Source organism: Erinaceus europaeus, chromosome 9 (genome assembly GCF_950295315.1).
Source record: "Erinaceus europaeus chromosome 9, mEriEur2.1, whole genome shotgun sequence".
Taxonomy (NCBI): Eukaryota; Metazoa; Chordata; class Mammalia; order Eulipotyphla; family Erinaceidae; genus Erinaceus; species Erinaceus europaeus.
The window spans coordinates 25798925-25805456 of record NC_080170.1 but is presented as its reverse complement, the minus strand read 5'-3'; the positions used below and the strand labels follow the sequence as shown (position 1 = coordinate 25805456).

At 39.0% G+C, this 6532-nt stretch overlaps 1 non-coding gene across 1 annotated transcript; it reads left to right on the top strand.

Annotated features, from left to right (window-relative positions):
- Nucleotides 1-5545: 5545 nt before the first annotated feature.
- LOC132540541 (U6 spliceosomal RNA) lies at nucleotides 5546-5651 on the top strand. The gene has a single exon (XR_009551740.1). It is a non-coding gene; the product is annotated as a U6 spliceosomal RNA (small nuclear RNA).
- The last annotated feature ends 881 nt before the right edge of the window (nucleotides 5652-6532 follow it).

Sequence of the window (6532 nt, the reverse complement as noted above, 5' to 3'; positions counted from 1 at the left end):
AATGGAGAGAGGAGGGGAAGACAGAGAGGGGGAGAGAAAGATAGACACCTGCAGACCTGCTTCACCGCCTGTGAAGCGACTCCCCTGCAGGTGGGGAGCCGGGGTTCGAACCGGGATCCTTATGCCGGTCCTTGTGCTTTGTGCCACCTGCGCTTAACCCGCTGCGCTACAGCCCGACTCCCCTAGACTAATTTTTTAAAATGTATTTTATTAGAGTTGTTCTTTGCTCTGGCTTATGTGTAGTGTCATGGATTAAACTTGGGACCTTGAATCCCCAGGCACTAAATCCTTAGGCACTTTTATGTAACTATTATGCTGTCTCCCCGGCCCATTGTTTCTGCTAATGTAAGTCATCTCCTTCATATTCCTGTTCAGGTCACATATTGAGTAACACATGGCATGATGTACTCAAATAGTTTCAATAAATTCCAGTCTTGATACAAATGCCTAATCTTGCCTAACTGGGGCTTGAAATGACATAACAGATAATTTTTGCAAAATCTCTTAGTGCGTAGAAAAGGAAGGATCATAAAGGTGAGGCTTTTGCCCAGTGCTACCTGAGAATATCAAGAGCAAAGATAGAAGTAAAAGATGACAGCCAAGTCTCACAGCATTTGTTGCCAGGTTCTTTCCACTATGGTCTTTTCATTCCTTTGCTCCTGGTGTTTGCAACAGATTGGATTGCCCTGGGAAAAGGATTTACATTGATTATCCTTTGTAAAACTTATAATCTTAGCAGTAGCATTTTGGTTTTTGTACTTGAAAATAATTTTTATGTAATTTTAGGAATATAGACATGCCATGAGTTAGTTCTCCAACTATTGTTTAATTGATAGTTTGTTGAACTGAGATAAATAAAGTTCTTACACCTATACTTACATGTATTGGTGTGGTAGGTACCTATACTAGTATTTTATGCCTATTTTTACATATACACCTATACCTGCAACAATATTTATATGTTGTAAAATATAAGAACCATAGTTTTAGGCTGGAGAGACAGCCTGAGGGTGTTGCAACAGACTCATATCTGAAGTTGCATTGTTCCAGGTTTAATTCCCAGCACTGCTATAAGCCAGAGTTAAGCAGTGTTCTGGTATATATATATATATATATATAATTTAAGGCACTAATATGGTATTAGCTTCTATAAATATGCAGACATCATTTCAAAATAAGATTGGCATATCAAATGAATCTAGCTATTTTTGTTCATATTAGTGATGGTAAATGAATAATGATGATGTGTACGGCAGCAAAATGTGGTAGAGAGTCAAATTGACTGGACTTGGGAGAAGAAAGAATCAGTCCAAGTAGGTCTAAATTTTGTGGACTGTGTTTTCCTTATCTATAGCATGGACACGATCATTAATGATCTCATAATTGTATCTAAACATTAAGTCTTGCATGTACACAGCTCACACAGATAGACATCTGTCACTTGCGGCAACGGGACGCAGAAAAAAAGGAGGTTTGGAGCAGAAAGGGAACTCAATCCTTTATTTGCACTGGCACCTCAGAGTTGGGTGAGAGAGCAGCAGTTTGGGCCACATGGAGGTAGCAAAAATGGCCGCCTCACGCAACAACCTTCCCTGTGTCTAATCCCCAAAGTGAAAGACGGGCAAGAGAGAAAGGGGCAGAAGAAGGAGGGCTTCTATGGGAATAGCTCTCAAGAGAATGGGAAGGGGGAGGAGTAACCAAAGCACTCCAACTATCTCGGGGAATTGACAATGCCCTGAGGGCGTAACAGGCCTCCTAGAATGTCCCAACTCTCGAGGGAACTAGCAATAGCTTGAGGGGACAACATGGCAGATGTGACTGCATCTGCACAATTTCCCAGCAGACGTTAAACTTTCATTGTCTGATATTTTGTTTAGCACATCATAGGCATCAGAAATATGATGATCATTATTATTGGTGTAACTATTATTTCTATTATTATCATCATTACATTAAGTTTCTGAGTTCTCAGTGAGTATATCTATCATTGATTCTTGTAGAATGGATATAATGATCAGTGGTAATATAAACATTTAATTGAATGGTCACCACTTTGAGGAGATTGATAGTTTTCCAATTAGAATATATATTATATATACATATATATATATTTATATATATATATATACACACACATGAATGGATATAAGTATATCCATTAGTATTAGGTATAAGAATGCAAAGATTGTATTCTTCTTCTAGGGTTAAAATAAATAGCACTATGCTAGAAATTAATTTCTTATTCATAAGGAAAAAGATAATTTGCCACAGCTGTTATCTGAAGTTTCAGCACCTTTTGTTGAAGCTGTATGAAAGTGCTCTTCATTTAACAGCAATGAATAAGAGGTAGTTAACTAAGGAAAAGAAATGCTCCAAGCCTATTATTTCATGGTGGCCCTGGAGAGCATTGGTCAGAAGGTTTAGGATATTCTATAAAAAGCAGAGAGAGGGGTGGGGATGGTAAAAAGGGCCAAGGGGCTATGGGGCCATGTGAATCCATGTGGAAAAATGATCAGTGCTGGAGAAGGTTAAATTCTCAGTCCCTGAAGTCTTGCTGTTGTGGCTACAGCCCAAGAAAGTTAATGAAAGAAAGGAGCACTGACAACTCCTGCTGCTTTGACAGGAGCTTACCACCTCATTACTGGCCAGATTCTTACAACCAAAAGAAAAGAATACTCCTGCCAAGGAAAAGAGTAAGAACTAGAGTGAGAGAGTCATCCAAGCAAGGCATTGCTGATATTGGGTAGAGATCAAAGTAACAGCAAACAAAGAGAACTGGACTAGAAATAGCTGAGCCAAGAGCTATGACCACAGATGAGAGGACTATCCAAAGCCTAGGCAGGAGAGATGGAAGGGACAAGCGAAATCCCTTGGTCCTCCCTGCTGAACAGGAAAGAGTAAATGAAGTGACACCATCTGCTCATTTTCCCAGAAGAGAGAGATGCAACTCCTCATGGTTAGCAATGCAAACATTTTCAAAAGCATTACTCTAATTACAAATGATTAGAAATGATCCCTAGAAGTAAAGACTTAACTTGCGGTGTGCCTGACTAATGAGCGCTTTCTACACATCCCACTGCACTTTGAGCTGACTTGGAAAGCACTGGCTGGAGATACTTCCTGAGGTTTTAAAATGATCCCCTGAAAGATAATAGGATGCTTCAATTTTCCTCTCTGTTTCTGTAAGCATACAAAGCCTTTATTATTTTTTTTCTAAAGCACAATAGGAAATCACAAGGCTCTTTGGGGACTAGGATATGCAGTATTTTGTTGTTGTGTGTGGGGTGGGGGCCTGGTTTGTATTTGGTGTTTCTTCCAAGTAGGATGGTGGGGGGTGGAGGGAATACAGATCCAAGATCAATTAAAATTAAGCATTCTAACTTAAATTTGTAAGAATACCTTCAGAGAGATGTATTCCTCTTTGTAAGTTTATTGTTTTGTATTCTCTCTGTGTAGAAAATAAATCATTACTAAGTCCCCATTCAAAATACAAGACTACATGTATTTGGAGAATGGGGCAACAGAAGCTCTCATACATGGCTTGTAGGTACAAATCCAGAAAACAATTTTTATATATCAAAGATGAGCATATGTCAACATTGAGACCCAGTAGTTACATAATTCAGTTTGCGCACACGCACGTGTGTGTGTGTGTGTGTGTGTGTGTGTGTGTGTGTGTGTGTGTATCAGAAATTCTATTCTGGGGATTGTTCTAACATCACTAACCAAACTGGTGGAAATACCAACAGTCAATTGGATAAATAGTGGCACAGTATTATATTAGAATGTGTTAAGTTTGGGGAAATTATGATCTGTGGACCAGATCTGGTCACCAACTACAGTTTCATTAGAACACCAACATGCCTCTTCACTTATATATTGTCCATGCTGACTTTCATGCTGTAACCAGTACTGGTAGAATTAAGTATGTGCAACAGAGACTTTTAACTCAATACTTGTTTTTTTTTTCCTTTTATTGAGAGCATTAATGGTTTTATAATACAGTTGTTGGCAAGAGTGTATTTTTTAAAATTAACTATGATTGATAAGACCGTAGCATAAGAGGGGTACAATTTCACCCAGTTCTTACCACCAGAGTTCTGCATCCCATTCCCTCCATTGGAAGCTTTCTTATTCTTTATCCCTCAGGGAGTATGGACCCAGGATCATTATGGGGTGCTGAAGGTGGGAGATCTGGCTTCTTTACGTGCTTCTCTGCTAGAAATGGGAGTTGACAGGTTGATCCATGGGTGTGACTTCTCTTTCTTTCTTTCTTTCTTTCTTTCTTTCTTTCTTTCTTTCTTTCTTCCTTCCTTCCTTCCTTCCTTTCTTTCTTTCTTTCTTCCTTTCTTTCTTCCTTTCTCTCCTCTCCTCTCCTCTTCTCTCTCTTTCTCTCTCTCTCTCTCTCTCTCTCTCTCTCTCTCTCTCTCTCTCTCTCTTCCTCCAGGGTTATAGCTGGGGCTCAGTACCTACACTATGAATCCACTGCTCCTGGAGGCCACTTTTCCATTTTGTTGCCCTTGTTATTATTTTTATTGATGTAGTTGATGTTGGATAGGACAGAGGAGAAAACTCGAGAGAGGAGGAAAAGACAGAGAGGGGAGAGAAAGTTAGACACCTGGAGACCTTCTTCACCACTTGTGAAACCATGCCCCTTCAGGTCGAGAGCCCCAGGCTTGTAACTGCATCCTTACACTGATCCTTGCGCTTCACACCATGTGCACTTAAATCACTGCACTACCGCCCGGCCCCATGGTTTAAATATTTTTTAAAAGATTATTTATTAAGGATACAGAGAATCATGAGAGAAAGAGAGAATCGGAGAATAATTCCTGCATGTGTGATGTGATGTCAGGAACCAAACTCTGGACCTCACACCAGCAAATATAGCACTCTACTTGGTGTCCCACATCCCAAGATGCTAAATGCGAAATAATTAAAATCTGCTGACCCCAGCCCTCCAGAAATATAAATAAGTATTGTTATGATCAACAATACTGCTAAGTCTCAAAAAATAAAATACCAAGTGAAATAAGCCAGACACAACAGAGAGACTACTGTTTGACCCTATTTTTTATTTTTTTATTTATAAAAAGGAAATATTGACAAAATCATAGGATAAGAGGGGTACAACTTCACACAATTCCCACCACCAAGCCTCCATGTCCCCATCCCCTCCCCTGATAGCTTTCCTATTCTTTACCCTCTGGGAGTATTTATATAAAGTTGCATATCAAGGAAAATGAAAATATTATATAAAAATCAGGAAATCCATATGGGAGGACTCAGGTCTAGAGGGGATCACAATAGGACTTTAGGTTTTACTATCACATGGATGATAGTTTTATAGGTATGTTCCTCGGTAAATATCCACTTACAATTTGTGAACTTTCTGAATAGTTCAGTAAAACTTTGCTTAGCAAAGCAAAAAAGTAGTTTAACGCAAATAGAAAACCAGTGGCAACATTACTTAAAATATTTTCAAAATTTTATCAACTCCCTATAATCCTTTGTTGAGAAGAAATCAAGTAAATATTAAATCACTGTGCTCACTTTGGTAGCACATATACTAAAATTGGAACGATACAGAGAAGATTAGCATGCCCCAGCACAAGGATGACAGGCAAATTCATGAAGCTTTCCAAATTTTTGTTAATACTTTATGAATAAAATTTTTAAAAAATGTTAAATCACATCCGCAGATAGTGAAACCATTGTCACATAGAACATAATATATTTTAAACTTGATAATTACAAACATAGGAATGAAGATAAGTGGTGAAGCATATTTGCAAGTCTCTCTCTCTCTCTTTTTCTCTCTCTTGCCTCCAGGTTTATCACTGGGGCTCAGAGCTACCATCATGAATCCATTGCTCCTAGTGGTCATTTAACAGGACAGAGAGAAATTGAGAGAGGAGAGGAATATAGAAGGAGAGAACAACACCTGCAGAGCTGCTTCACTGCTTATGAAATGATACCCTGCAGGTGGGGAAATGGGGCTGGAAACAGGATCCTTGAAGGGAACCTTGTGCGTAACCCAGTGTGCCACTGCTTGGCCCACTCGGTATCTTTTCTCCTCTCTCAATTTCTCTCTGTCTTGTCAAATAAAATAGAAAGAAAAAAAATTAAAGGGGATGGGGGAAGGTGACCTGGAGCAGTGGATTCATAGTGCCAATGCTAAATCCCAACAATAACCCTGGTGGCAACTAAAAAGAAAAATGAATGTGATTTACATCCATAGTTTCAGGTTTTTATTCTTTTGAGAAATTATATATGTTTCTTTTTTAAAAAAAATAATTTGTTTTGGACAGAGAGAAGTTGAGAAGGGAGTGAAGAGAGAGAGAGAGATGCCTGCAGCACTGTTTCACAGCTTGCAAAGCTTTCCCTCTGCAGATTGGAATCAAGACTTGAACCTGAGTCCTTGTGTACAGTAATGTGTTTGTTCTATCCAGTGCACCACTTCCAAGGCCCATAAAGATATTTTTTCTTAGTGACAGATTCTATTTAGCAGGATTATTTCACAGTAGGAAGT